The 16,118-nt window shown below is 37.2% G+C and overlaps 1 protein-coding gene and 1 long non-coding RNA gene across 4 annotated transcripts in view; both read right to left on the bottom strand.

Annotated features, from left to right (window-relative positions):
- LOC139115187 (uncharacterized) overlaps nucleotides 1-16,118 on the bottom strand; it is a 56,499-nt gene that overhangs the window by 31,910 nt on the left and 8,471 nt on the right. The gene's annotated exons all lie outside the window — the stretch shown is intronic.
- LOC139115173 (uncharacterized) lies at nucleotides 1,306-6,647 on the bottom strand. 2 transcript variants are annotated; one of them, XR_011548069.1, is made up of 4 exons: nucleotides 6,555-6,647; nucleotides 3,120-3,196; nucleotides 2,326-2,524; nucleotides 1,306-1,952 (listed from the first exon to the last, which is right to left on the bottom strand). It is a non-coding gene; the product is annotated as an uncharacterized lncRNA (long non-coding RNA). The 2 variants fall into 2 exon arrangements; XR_011548068.1 differs by lacking the exon at nucleotides 6,555-6,647 and having other exon boundaries at nucleotides 3,120-3,435.

Raw genomic sequence — 16,118 nt, 5'->3', positions numbered from 1 at the left:
TACATTAAAAACGACTACACACCATTTGATGAGATTTGCTACAATATTGATCACACCAAGATATATCACCAGTGGGAACCATTAAGGGGTTACATGAAAGATAGTTGCTAATTTGCATATTTAATGAACTTTCCTAATTAGGGATATATGTCTGATTTGACTCGATCAAAATTGACCAAACTTGGTATGTATATATTAAAGATACTATTATTTAACATTATTGAAAGTCATTAAGCGTTTTAACTTTAGCCAATTCCTAATTTGCACATTTAATGAACTTTGCTAATTAGGGATATATATTTGAATTGACTGGACCGACGTTGATGAAATTTGCTACATGTATTTGGAGCTACTATGATACAACATTTTTGAAAGTCTTAAGCATTTTTACTTCAGCCAATTCCGAATTTGCATATTTAATGAACTTTCCCAATAAGGGATATATCTGAATTAACTTGATTGTAGTTGTTGAAACTTGCTATATACATCAAAGATACTGTGATATAACATTATTGAAAGTCAAAAGACATTTTTACTTCAGCCAATTCCTAATTTGCATATTAAATGAATTTTCATAATTAGGGATATTTATCTGAATTTACTAGATCAAATTGATGAAACTTGCTATGTACATTAAAGACACCATAATACAATATTATTGAAAGTCATTAAGCATTTTCTCTTCAGCCAATTCCTAATTTGCATATTGAATGAACTTTCCTAATTAGACATAAATATCTGAATTGACTTGACCAAAGTTCACAAAATTGCTACATATATTGCAGATACAATGATGCAACATTATTGACAATCATTAAGCATTTTTACTTGAGTCAATTCCTAATTTACATATTTAATGAACTTTGCTTATAGGGATATATACTGGGATTGACTTGATCAAAGTTGGCAAAACATGCTATGTATATTGATGATTATACCTGGTTAAAACAATATCGAAAGTCATTTCACATTTTCATGTCAGCTAATTTATAATTTGCATATCAAATGAGCTTTCACAGCTCGGTATATATGGCTTGAAGGTCTTGGCCAACGGTAATTACACTTGCTATATAAAATGGTGATACAATGACAGCAGTCAAAGAACTTTAATATTTTTACATATTTGTATACTTCATGACGTTTTAGAATTAATCGGCGGTGATTATTGCTCATCATGTTGATCATAATACTTTCAATGAAGTTGCAAACATGTGGCAAAGGTTCTAATTTACACATAACTGCAATATATAATGAAACACGTGAGCATTTTCAGTTCATATCTGGTTAAAGATGAAGGAGACCCTCTGAGATCTCAGGTTGCTAGACAGGTTATCTGTGGGTGTTCTCACATGATACAGGAAATTTAACACCATGCTAAACAAACATTACATGTTTATTTAACATGGCAACTATTCCAGTTTGATAAAAAGTTTGACTTGGCTAGCAACTCACTGCCACTGAAATTAATTGTGTCTCACAAGATTTCAAAATTATCACAAAATCATGTATTTTTATTTTGTTAATGTAGTATGGTCTTCTGTTCATAAATACTAACCTGTCAGCTTCTTCACTGAGTTCCTGCACTTTCTCCTGGGCTTTTTTAACTTTGCCCAAGGTCATTAGTGGCGGTCTGTCATCATCTTCACTGTTGTCATCATCATCATCATCATCATTGTCACAGTCATCATCAGCAAGGAGAGCCTTTTCAACACTATCAGCCAAGTCTTAGCTTCTTCTTGGAGTTCTTTCGCTTCACACTGTAATGTCTCAACTTGTTTCAACATGGCTACATATGTGTCAAATCCAGCAGGCTTCAGCACTGGTTCATCAATGTCATCATCTCTCTCCAGAGTCGTGATGATCTTGATATCCAGTACTGCACAGCTAGCTTCCATCATGGTGAAAAACTTTTAAAACAAGCCAGGACTGATGTGCAACCCTGGGACTGCAACCTGTGATAAAATATAAGGGTTAGCACATGTATCTTTTACTTTTAATGTATGACAATATCTTGTAACGTTCATACCTACCTATTTATGAAGAAAACACTACATACAAATATACAACAACTAGATTGATCACAAATGCTGACATATGTGCTGCCTTCATTGTCAACTTATTTTCGCGTATAGCTTCACTAATAAACTTCTATTTGTGCACACCGTTATGGACATAGTGGCATGCATACATGTAGATAGGTCACAGTGTGGTCTGTTGAACTGTTCAGAGAAAGGTAAAGTGAACTGATTGAAACAGAACAGAGCTATATGTTTAGTTGGTCAATGGAAGCAAACAACATAGTGGATTGAATTGATTAGTACATACTCTGTGCAGTGGTACATTGAAAAGTGGCTTTCTGACACTATTGTAGTGCTGCTTAGGATTCCACCAGTTGAAAGAAATTCACTGTGACACTTTCTGATATCATCAAGGGTTCTCTTCTTCATTGATGACAATGGTTGTTCCTCCTTCGGCAACTGTGCTTGTTCCTTGCTGATCACACAGCATACGCAAAAATATTTCCCTAAAATATTTCAATGTGAGGAAGACAAGGAACAAAAACTGACATAATTACTTAAAAACCTTCGTAGGTATAGACATGACTGGTGTTCATGAAGTCAATTTGATGTGCATGTGTGAACTCTTGGAGAGGATGTACCTGTAATATGCAAACTTATCAATTTAAATATTTATTTCAAAGAAATTCATGGTTACTACATTTTGCATTGCCAGTATACATATTAATACTATGTGTAAGAATTAAATTGAGAAATAAACACAAGAATTTCTACAGAGGAAAACAATCATTGTCAATAGCTTGCAAATATTTATCAAGATCTGACCCACTGTGTACCCCTTCCTTTAAATTTATCTGACTAATCAATGTTAGCTGTGAATGTCTTAAGTCAACGAAAAACTACAACAAATTATCATACACAGCATATCATACACAATGCATGCTGATTATTAACAGTCGCACATATTGCAAACTGATAGGTCAAGGACGTACACATGTAAATCATAGGTAAAACTGAAGTGTACACAATAAACTGTCTGTCCTGTCAGTGCCTCAACTTTTCTTATGTATAAATCATAGCATGCAAGTATACATTTCATACCATTTGGTCCAGACAATCCATAACTCTTGGCCAGATACTCATAATCTCTCATCATCCGTGCTAATAGTGTCTTGTCCCTGAAATAAATCAAAGTGGAATGTAAGACAATTGTCCACACCATTCTAAATTAATGCCCATGTTTCTACACATCAATGCATTTTGTACATGCAAGAAAACAACTTTGCCTTTTGTACTATTTAATGTAGGTATCATATTTATGCTGCATAAGTTTGGTCAGATTTGCACATTGTTTTTCAGATTTTTGGATCAGCAGTATAATGCATGTATTAAACTTGGATAACCAATATGTATGTATCTTAAGGTGAAGTACTACGAATTACGTCAAAATTAAGTTGTGGTGTCATTTTCTTGAAACTTTGCACAAATATCCTTGGAAGTTGTGCAAGTGCAAAATGAAATAAAAATGGGGGTCACCAAGCTCGTTTCCATGGAAACGGATGTTAAAATGGCGTCGTTAGAAATAAATAAAAATGATATAATTCACTTAAACTAAAGAAAGCAATTATAAAACGCTTAGCAAATGAGTTAATTTTAATAAATACCAAGACTTAAGATCCATATCTATCGACTGTATAGTTTCGTGATGCTTGTGAAGAAATTTTAACATAAGTATCGATTACAAAATGACGATATCGAAATTATATCACTACATGATTTTTGAACTTTCTTCCTGTCGTCTTTGAATGGTGTCATTTTGACCAAACTTGGCGAATAAAATCCTGACATAATACCATTAGTTAACACTTTTAATAAAAGGGTGTCACCACGCTACCTTTTACAACATCTCCAGGTGAATGGGTAATATGCGCCATATAAATGGGAGAGAAATGTTAATTTTCGCTCATATTGAATAAAAACCAGCTTCCTAGGGGGTCAAAATATGACAAGGTTATAGGTCACATGTATTTCTAAGACACTGGGTCAAAAAATTCGGTAAAAGCGCAATTTCAACAATGACAGGTGATGTTAAATACATGCGCTACAATAGGGAGGCCAGCAGGTCGCCCAGGACGTGCTGAATTGACACTCAATCACCAGTGACTTAGTCATGTTCAAAATTGAAAAACATCGATAACGGGAAAGAAAATTGTGGAAAAAAATACATGAGGCTAAAAATTAAAAATGCAGCTATTCTCTCATATGTTTTTTATTTCTTTATATGAACTACTTACTTTTTGAATAAACTGCAAAATGAGCTAGAAACGTACCGGGAACGGCGATCTGAAACATGGCAGCACCTAATATTTACATCGCCGATTTTGAAACGCATGTTTGAAGGTGAGCCAATCAAAACATCCCTTACATCGAATACTCATTTGAAAGCCCAGATCTCGCTCTTTCTCGCAATATAAGGTTCTTCACCAACATAGGGCAGTGTATATAACCAAATCCAAGACAAAAAATTGAGAGCAATTTTTCTGAGACCTAACCCGACCAACTCTCAGTGAAACGTCCTCTAGTACGCAGTTTATCATTATTTCTTTTGAATTTTTGCTAGAAAAATGAGAAATTTTGAACAGCTCACGTATTTATTGACGGAGATATTAACCACGCTTCACAGTAAGTGAGGCTACCCACAATTCTCCATGATCCGTACACACGGAGATCACTCATTGAACTGGAGCAAATTTCTTCTGTACACAGAACAGCTCGGTCCATATATCAAAATTCTGGGACCATAGTTTTGATAATCATAATTCTCTAATTTCTCACGGTGAATAATGAGAAGATCAATCCCTTTGCGCAGAGGAGATAGTAATTTTGTGATTTTGTCGACATAGATTTTTGACAGCCATGCACAATATTTTCAAGGAAACTAAGGGAATAAGTTGCATCTGTGTAGGCAAAAGAAAGGGTATTGATTTTTTAAATGTTTGTAACAAAGGAAATTTGCATGTCTGACAGGTGGTATGATGAGACCATCTTAGTTGCTGATAACTTTACCATGACAAGTGTGCAATTTTTAGCACCTCCAAACATCGACTTCTCATTCAATTTACTCCTGAATTTTAAAGATGATCAATAATTTAGAACACAGTTTTAACCAATAATCCTTAAATTAAATTCTAAGTTTCAAATTGTTCAGAAACTGATAAAATTGAAGAAGCCTTTATTTGGATAAAATACTTTTTGTAGGTAGTTTTAATGCAGTAGAGCTATTCAAAAGTGTCATCAGCTCAAAAAGACCTTCAATTTGATATATCACTTATGCCATTTGAGCTTAATATTTTCATTTTGTCATTTATCGTTAAGTGTCGGTCATCCGTTGCCATGGATAAATCCAATATGGCCATCGTTATCGCGTGATTTTAGGATACATTTGTGTGTGCCATTGAAATCTATCTCCATGCCAAATTTGGTACAAAAAGATGTTTTATTAACAAAGTTACAGCAAATTTACTGTAAATTTCAGCTAAAACTCCTTCATTTTTGTCCCATTGTTCCCATTGTTATTATATGTATTGTCTTTCTACAGAAAGAGTAAAAGTAAATGTTTAAAAAGCTGTAAAATTGTAACCGTTCATCCAATTTCGAAAATTAAAAAAATGTTTAGCTTCTCTCATTGAAATCTAAAAAACTACATTAATTAAAATGCAGATTGAACATTTCAAAATTTCAGTTGGCCTCCCTACTACAAAATAACCCATTTGCGGCAGGCTGGAGTTAAATCTGCGCAGAAACGTTCTGAAGCCTGTGCGCGTCCGAATTCGTCGGCCTTCACCTTAAGTTTCCAAATATTGTACCAAAATAGATATATGGTACAATCTGTTCATTGTTTAGTAAAACACAGTATGCATGTTTAGACTTACTTCCACTTTGTGCCATCCAGTTTGTCTACCTGACCTCTGTTAACAGCTAAAGCTATTTCTAAATTGTAATAGGAATCAGGTGCTGCAAATGTATTCAAAATCACTGTATTATCTGCTACATTTGGATTACTGATGTTAGCAACTTGGTAAACCATTCTCATGGTTCCCTGACCCTTGTCCCCACCTAACTTTATCCAAATTTCACTGGTAGGTATTGTACCATGCCAGGTAAGTTTGCTAGACCTGAAGACAAATATGAACAAGATGCAAAAACAACAGTAACACATATATTCAGTAATATGTGATAACAAGATTACTTATCCAGTCTTTCTCTACATGATCATAATAGAGTTTGCACACAATCCCAAAAGTCTGACTGGAAGCCTGCTGTCCCAATATTAATACTCATGTGCTTATATAAGAGCATATAAGAATAATCTAGAACTTTTATTGACATGCTAATTACTGTTCTAAAATTCTCTCTCTTACACAACTAATTAAATTTACAGAAAATTCCAAACATAACTTATTAAATTTATGGTTGTGAGGTCAAGAAGGACAGTGACCTTGATGAGTGTGGGGGAAAATGACCTGCATAACATACCTCACTTCCAATATTCACATGCCATGCCTTGAAGTAACGCCGTAATTTCCTCTTGGCAGCCCATGTTGTTCCCATAGCAACTTCCAAATGAAGGCCAGCGCCTGGAGGTATGTCAGGAGTAGAGTGAGTCCCAAGATCTGGAGGATTTTCCTTCTTGTCCTTTTGTTGGTGTCACACCTCCTCTCACTCAGCTGCAGCATCGCATCACCACCACTGATAATGTCTCTCCTCTGACTTAACTGCAACACCCTCTGACGTCTTGTCCTAGTGCTAGCTTCTGAGGTTGTTTTTCGTGGCTTTGGTGTATATGTTAAACACAATGGCTGAAAAAAATCACACCAAAAATTGAAAAACCAAATTTATCTTTCAAAAGTATATGTGGGACTGGGTGATAAATTCATGAAATTGGACTAGCTCATTACTTGATGAAATTAATTTGTTGAACCACTACCAGGTCACACATGTACTACAAAACCAAATAAATGTTATTACAAATACAAATTTACAAATTATCATATTCCATGATAGCTTTATCAGAAGAATTTACTCCAAAATCTAACTGTATATTGATATGTGGGTATAGATCAGCAAGAGTAATGCTGGTAAAAAACTCACCTGGCCCTTGGTTTTAATCTTCATTGAACTATCATCACTTCCGTTTGCTTCTATTTTTTTCTTGACAAGTGTTGTTTCGGTTTCTTCATAGCTCAGCATATGCACAGCTGATACATTCTGCAATACAATTTCTGCGGCCTTCACTGCACATATATTGTTCTGCCTATCCCTTGATGTTTCATCATTTGATGTCTCGGTATTGATTGTGTCAGGAATGGGGACTGGAGTAGGGTGGCTTCTGAAGGGAAATGTGCTCACTGACGAGAAGCAGTGGTCTCCAGCAATGGACTGGTAAACACACCGTTCCGTGTTGTATTGCAGATCTTGCAGTGGCACAACTGATTTACAACCGACACTCCCATAATCACATGTGACTGGCATTTGATAGCATGTTTGCAGAGGCAATGGGGGGACTTACAATAGATTCACACATAATAGAGAGACGGCACACAGGACAGGATGAAGAAACTTGCAACTACTGACACAAACATTCAGCACAAAACACATGTGGTCCATCACACAAAAGTTGTATTGGTCCATCTATTATGTCTTTGCAAATAGGACACTCCATTTCTTCAATGAGATCATTGAACCTCTGTCTCTGCAAGGGAATGAATCTTCTCATCTTTTTCCTGCCCTCTGTTTTACAGCTGCTGTTAGATTTGTACTGCCATAGTTTCACTCTGTAGTTTCCCCGTCTTTCTGTCTCCTTGCCAGTGATACCAGAAATGTCACTGCCTTGGTATTGACTTGGTCTGCCCCTGTTTTTACTGTCTTCTTTTTCTTTCCTGCCTTACACAATGCATCACACACCGCACATCTCCGTACTCTACAGTGTCTGGACCATTTAACTACGTGTGTCCCTGGCCGATAGGTTTGTTATTGCTTTCTGCCTGCTGCCATGAAGCAATGACTCTCTTACAGAGACAACAAAATTGGACGGGTGAACATCAGAATGTCTTCACTAAAACTGTACTCTGAAACAATTCTTTAACTCTACGATAATTGAGATCAGAAGCATACAAAAAAAACCAGGAAAACTTGGACCCTCAAGTGTTTTATACAGTGCGAGGCGAACCATGGAACAGAAAAGTTGTCCGAATAAAAAAGAGGGGAGAAAACATTACAGTTTAACGATATGATCATCCAATGCCGATGTTCTTACTTCAGCCAAAATCATCGAACTTAAAGCCAAAATTAACTCTGCAATTACCAAACCAGACATTATAGCTATATCAGAGGTTAGACCAAAGACACGCAATATGGAAATTAACTTAGCTCTATACGGCATCGATGGATATGAATGTGAGCATATAAATATCTTGGAGAAGATTGGCAGAGGAATGATCATCTATGTAAATAAGGATTTAGACTTTTCAGTTATCGATATTTCTACAATGGTAAATACAGATATCAACGAAGCTATAGTATTGGAAGTGAAACTTTTGAAGGGGGATATTCTATGTTTTTGTTCCATTTATCGAAGCCCAGCTTCTACAACAATAAACAATAGCAACATTAATGATCTGATTACCAAGCTTGCAGACAATCGCTATTCTCACTTAATAATCACAGGAGATCTAAATTATAGGAACATTGACTGGCAAATTGGCAAATGTGCGACAAGTGAAAACAGTGAAGACTTTAAGTTTCTAGAAGCTGTACGTGATAGTTATCTATTTCAACATGTAACTTCGCCGACAAGGGGCAGAGGATCAGACAAGCCATCCTTGATTGACCTTGTTCTCTCAAATGATGAAAGCATTGTTGACCATGTAGCAATCGAAGCTCCACTAGGTAAGAGTGACCATGCGATACTGTGTGTCAAACTGAACGTCTCTCACAAAATCAACAACAGTAAAACCTCCAGAAGAAATTATGATAAAGGTGACTATGGGAAATTGAAGGAACTACTGAACATAGATTGGGAGCAACTACTGAACATGGGGACAATATTGATAACCAATGGCGGGCATTTAAAACAAAAGTGAAAGAAGCGGAAGAGAATTGCATCCCACTGAAACAAAGTACTAACAGGATAAAAGGGCGTGTTCCACTTGACCATAAAACTAGAGCAAAAATTAAAAGAAAAACCAGACTATGGAGGAATTACTTACAACAAAGGACCAGAAGTTTATAAGGAATACTGTAAACTGAGAAATAACATAAGAAGATTGACCAGAAAAGCTGTTAAAATATATGAGAGCAGCTTAGCTAAACAAGTTGGACAGAACCCAAAGAAATTTTGGAACTATGTCAATACTAAAACAAAAGTAAAGAGTGGAATACCTCATCTATCGAAGAGTGGTGACGAAAAAGGAGATCTGACCATTAATGAAGTTGAAAAGGCTGAGGTACTCGCAGACTTTTTCTCAACTGTATTTACCAGAGAACCAGCAGGTATTTGGAAACTACCAAATCCAATAGCACCAACTTCTCCAATGGCATTCAGCTTTTCAGAAACAGATGTACTTAAACTACTTGAAAGGATCAATATTTCTAAATCACCGGGACCTGACGAAATTCACCCAAGAGTTTTAGCAGAGGCAAGGGAAGTATTATGCAAACCATTGACTCTCTTATTTAAGGAAACAATTAGACTCCAAGCTGTACCAGATGATTGGAAAAAGGCCAATATCACTGCACTTCATAAAAAAGGGAGTAAAGTAATAGCGGGCAACTACAGACCAGTCAGTCTTACTAGTGTAGTGTGCAAGCTCATGGAATCTTTGATCCGTTATTGCCTGATGGACTACCTGAAAGAAAATAAAATACTAAGTGACAGACAATTTGGCTTTGTAAAAGGTCGCTCTACTGTTCTACAACTTATTCAAGTAATTGATAAATGGACAGAAATCCTTGATATGGGTGGCTGTATTGATGTCATTTATTGCGACTTCATGAAGGTGTTTGATAAGGTACCACATGGAAGACTACTACAAGTATAACAACAATATGGTGTGTGTAAACCAGTGCTAGCTTGGATAGAACAGTTTCTTCTGAACAGAAAGCAAAGGGTAGTTGTCAATGGGAAGCATTCACCTTGGCATGAAGTACTTAGTGGTATACCTCAGGGAACAGTTCTTGGACCAGTTCTTTTTGTGATGTATATCAACTCACTCCCAGAAGTGATAACAAATTCTGAGATGTTCCTATTTGCGGATGACACTAAAATTTTCAAAGGTATCTTTAAAGAAGATGACTGTTGTAAACTACAAGAAGACTTGGATGCAATGTGCAATTGGACTCATCACTCACTACTGAAGTTTCACCCAGACAAATGTGTCTCCATGAGAGTCGGGAAATCAAACCTAGATAGGAAAGACTATACTATGGGCCAAGAGAGGCATATACTTCGGCGTACATCAGTTGAAAAAGACATAGGTGTATATATAGATGAAAATCTCTCCTTTTCGATGCATCTCAGTAACAAGGTGAATAAGGCCAATTCGATCATGGGACTCATAAGGAGGACATATGAATATTTGGATGAAAAGTCTTTTCTTTTACTCTATAAAGCTCTGTAAGACCCCATGTTGAGTATGCAAACCAAGTATGGGCACCTATCCTCAGGAAACAGGAAATAGAAGTAGAAAACGTTCAACGCAGAGCGACAAAATTAATACCAGGCCTCAAAGATCTCTCCTATGAAGACAGATTACGAAAACTAAACCTACCCACGCTGAAATACAGACGCGTCAGAGGTGACATGATAGAGTTATACAAAATTCTAACTGGGAAATATGACAGTGAAGTATCCAACTTCATCCAACTACATAGATCAGCTCATGGCACCAGAGGACACCTGTACAAAATCAACAAACAATATACCAGGCTCAACATCAGGAAATATTCATTTATTCATAGAAGTGTGGACTTATGGAATAGTTTACCAGAAGCAGTTGTGACAGCAAAATCAGTACAAGTTTTTGAAAACAGACTGGATAAATTGTGGAAATATCAACCCTTTAAATTTAACATAAATGAGGATTTACCTACTCGACAAAACCGAACAGAGCTGACATTAGAGGCCTAATTAAGGCCTGTAGTCAGAAGAGAACCTGTAAGTACCTGTAAGTACCTGTAAGATAAAATTGGAGCATGGATGACTTGTACCATTTATTTTCCGTGCACAAATACGACACCGGTTTTTTAGCACACGAGCATGAAATTCGAATGACATTTTCACAGTCTAGGCCAACAGACGATTGAAAAAGGCGCCAGAAAATATGCCAGTGTGTAAACAAACCCGTTACCAGGGAGACATGCGTGATGGTCCGAAAAACTATGCTCAACTGCAACGCACATATGGACGGAAATAAAAAACCCACACGCATAAAAAATAACCCATGACAAATCACGCCATGAAATGTACAGATTAAATCACTGCGGACACGGTTAAATCGGTTTCAATCTTGTTAAAATTGATTTACTTAAAATTGAACCTCGTAATTACACAACACATTAATGAAAATACTTACAGACCGCCATGCTTTATATTATCAAGTTGTCCGTGCAAAGAAACTTCTCCTGCAAATGTCGCGAGGTCAAAGGTAAACTAGCGATAAACATCCAGCTATGCTGAGTATGCCACCTTATTAATTGAGAACAGCTTTCACTATCACATTTGAATGCATTTTTTAAATGTTTATGGGTCAGAATTCGAGGAACAACACGCGCACGGCGAGCGATCGTCTCGGTATGCACACAATACGATGGCCGCCATCACTGAGAAATCGAGCATAATGGCATTGAGAGTGCGTTCGGCTGTTCGTTATTTGTTTGCTCAACCTAAGTTGCCAAGTCGGCCGCGCCGGAAGCAAAACACAGGTGACGTTGTCTGCAAGTATGAGCATGCGCAATTGAGCCTGGGAGCGCGAGAATGTGTATAGTACCGTATACCGTAGTCTCGCTTCCAGACCTCGTCGCTTCGCCAGTGCAAAGTGCGCCGCTGGCGGTAGGAGCATGAAGTGATTTTTCCACTGGCTGGGCGACGGGGTCTGGAGACTACTGGCTTCCGCATTCCAAGATATTTATACCCAACCAATCATATGGCTCAATCGACAACCACAACAACAGGCAAACTTTCATGCATATTCAATAGAAGGAGGGGCTTGTAAAAATATCTACCAACAACTTTTAGGAACTTCTGTGACTGACAATGTCAATAAGCTCGTCACAAGTGACTACGCAATGATATTACATACATAAAAGGATTCCCTCGGATTCCCCAAATGACGCGTCCGCGCTGATAAAGAGCGCACTGGGCATTCACAGTACGCGGACGTGCATAAATTCAACTGGCGAAAATGGGGTTGACAGCCGAACTTAGGAAGGCAATCGATTGTGGCAAAGAAAAATTAGCCATAGAATGCCTGAAAGACGAGTAAATTGAAGCAATCGCAGTTTTTCTACAGGGGAATGACGTCTAAGATCGTAAACTTGCCAACTGGGTACGGGAAGTCTGTTGGCTGTTGTCTTCGCATGCTTTCTGTATATTTTCACGGGAGTTTCAGCATTGTCACTGTCTACAGAGTACATTTGCCCCGGACATTTGCGACGAGCTCGATGTTGACCATCGCATATTGAAAACACATGCATTTGTCTTGGTTTTTCAGAATGAATATTCAAGTAGGTCAAGGGTTATATTCAAATTTTGTTCTCCGTCTGTCCTGATGCGTCATCACAGTGGAATGCAGTGGTAGTCACCAGACCCTCGTCGCTTCGTGACTCGGCGCTCGTCGCTCCGCGACTCGCCATGTCCTACCGCCAGCGGCGCACCGTAGAACTGTCTCGCGCTATCATGTCGTTGAGCTATAAAATGTGTGCATGTTAACAGAAACTGGAATTACTGCAGAGAATACTTTCCAGAACATCACATGTAAGTCTCTAAGGTACCAAGGAGGATGTTTAGGAAATCCTTTCAGAAAGTTCACGCCGTCTGTGGCCATTTGTGGAGTATAGGCTTATACTGTAAAATACGTACCTGCACTGGCTGCAGCGTATACAGTATTTCTACTGTACAGTGCACATATTGCCGGATATGCGATGGAATTTGCGTTTCACGTCGTTCAATCATTCAGATGGAAATACAGCCCTTCTCAAAACTTTGGAAAAAAAAGGTGACAGGTTTGGAATGCTAACTCTTGTATATAGAATGACGTAATTTAATGAGAAGACATTTGTATTCGAGCACGGCTACAGTTTTTGATTCGAAAACTCTCATCATGGACCGTGGTTGTATTCAACAATCGAGAGGGTTAGGTGAGTCGAACTTTTTCCTATGTCCATGTAGCACTTGTGCAAAAATAACCGAATCCACAGGCCTTTGGCGAATCAATAAATGCGTTTTTCACCAAGCTGAAAGGTTGAAAGATCCGTCCGTCACTTTGGGACGAGGTAGATAAATGCAGTCAAACCCAGCTGGGCACATAATGTGACTTTGTTCTGGAAATTACGAAGACGACCGGCCGTGCGGTGGAACTTTGCAACAAAGTTAAATATCTGAACTGACTACTTGAATGACAGGCACAGGAAACGATGGCCAATAAAACGCATTCTCGTTGCATTTATGATTTGATAATAATGTATCAATCACAATGACACAGAAATTATGCCTCCTCCGGCAGAAGGGCCGTGGCCAATTTTTAGCCCTGCTACAGTATGTCTCAGTGCTGAAAAGGCCATGTTGTTGCCAGGTTGTCATGGCGACTTTTAAAATTTGCATACAACTCTGAGAGTGAAACGGGTTGTTAATAGGTCACAAAACTTTTGAGTCCCACTGTCGTCCATTATACCTGTTTCCTTGGGTATTAAAGGTGTGCAAGTATACACATCAAAAGACTAGAAAATTCACTTCATGGGCAGAATCTCGTAAATAGCCTTTTCTTGTCTGGTTAACGAAAAAAGATACCCCTGATCTAAAATATGCATGGTTTTAAATAAAAAAACTGTGGTTACCTAAATGGTTACCATGGCAACATGAAATAAAATGAAGATGGAGTTCATGCTGTGATAAATACACTTAGGAGAGCATTTGCATAGTAACTGGGATTACTTTTAATGGAATTTGGAAAACTTTGAAATATTAAAACGCAAATATGTTACTATGGAAACAGGGCAGTAAAAATTGATACCATGTTTTGTCTTTCTAACCCAAAATAACCCTTTGATGTAATATTTCTGTTGATTACTGGATTTTTACACTGGATATTTGGTCTTTCTAACCCAAAATATCCCTGTGCTATAACATATTCTGTCGGTTACTGGATTTTAGGTGGAATCTTTGAAAAACTGGTAATTTTTATTCCTGAATGGTACCATGGAACATCTCACATTAAAATGAGTGTGATTGTTTTGGTGTGCTAACAAGAAAAACCCTTATTATGATTTTTTTACATCAATCAATAGTTCTTTAATAGGAATTAGTGAAAGAGTAACATTTTCAATCCCAGAATAGTTACCATGGCAACTCGAAACATTAAGATAAGTCTGGTTTTTGTGTTCTCTGACCCGAACTCCCCCACTAGGTAATTTTCATATCAATCAAAGTAACTTTTCATGGGATATTAGCAAAACTGAAATTTTCAACCCCTAAAATGGTTACCATGGAAACATGGGGCAGTGAAATTGATATCATATTTGGTCTTTCGACCCAAAATACCCTTATGGTGAAATTTTCACGGAAATGAACCTATTATTATTCGCATTATTATTTCTATATAATACTTATATTAATTATTATTTTTTTTGGGCACTAACTGTGCTCCCTACTTGCCGACTTATTTCTGTTCTCATACGAGGCAGAATTTATCCAGAACCTTATCAAGCAGAAAAAAGGTCTCTGTAGCTCGTACTTTCAACCTAACATTTAGATACATAGACGATGTTATTTCATTGAATAACTCTGAATTCATAAATATCTCGCTATGATTTATCCTCCAGAATTGGAGATTAAGAAACTACAGAAACGGCCTCTTCTGCTTCATATCTGGACATTTTACTTGAATTTGACTCCAATGGTCACCTTTCTACTAGGCTATATGACAAGAGAGATGATTTCAACTTTAGTATAATTAATTTTCCACACCTCATCAGTAATATTCCACTCTCACCTGCTTATGGGGTATACATTTCCCAGCTTATACGATATGCAGAGCATGCAGTTCATATGGTGATTTTGTAGAGAGACATGGCCATCTCTCTTTCAACTGTTAAATCAAGGTTACACCAGAGCAAGACTTGTCTCTACATTCAAACGCTTTTTTGGCAGGTATCACAAGCTGGTAGATAAATACAATATCTCTCTTCGACAAATGATCACTGATGGCATCGGTGACATTGGGCCTTAGTTAGTGACCACTACCTATCTGACTTACAGATTGATATATGGCGGGTGCCACATGTGGGGCAGGATGCGCTTACTATTTTCGAAACACCTGACATCACTTCTTGGTCTTTTGGCCAGAGGTCCATATATCTTTCTTTCATGAATTTGACTTTGTTTGTACCGTCTATTTACTGTCTGTTCTGTGCTGTTTTGTGTCTATGTTTACAACTATTGTCTTACAAATTTTGACCTAGTGTTATGGATTATGGATTGGTATGATTGCGATTATTTATTATTATTATTATTATTATTATTATTATTGTTATTACATTAGGCCATAATGATGTCAATGGATAAAGATTATGAGAACTGAATCAGCTGCTATCCCACGTTTATAAGGATGGTATGTATTTACAAAAAATACATACAAGAAAAAAGTCAAGTAAATGTCATCGGAGGATACAAATTTAAGCTTATATTTTAAAAAATCGGAAATACAATAATATATTATGCTCCACATTCTTGATGAATGCGTATTGCCTACGTTTTATCTTCATTTATATTATCGCTTCGCCCGTCATGGGTTTTCCAGCGGCTAAATGTTTCTTCCCGTTCGGGGT

The sequence above is a fragment of the Ptychodera flava genome, chromosome 17 (genome assembly GCF_041260155.1).
Source record: "Ptychodera flava strain L36383 chromosome 17, AS_Pfla_20210202, whole genome shotgun sequence".
In the NCBI taxonomy this organism is placed as follows: Eukaryota; Metazoa; Hemichordata; class Enteropneusta; family Ptychoderidae; genus Ptychodera; species Ptychodera flava.
Note: the sequence above shows the minus strand (reverse complement) of the source record. Positions and strands in the feature narration are given on the sequence as shown.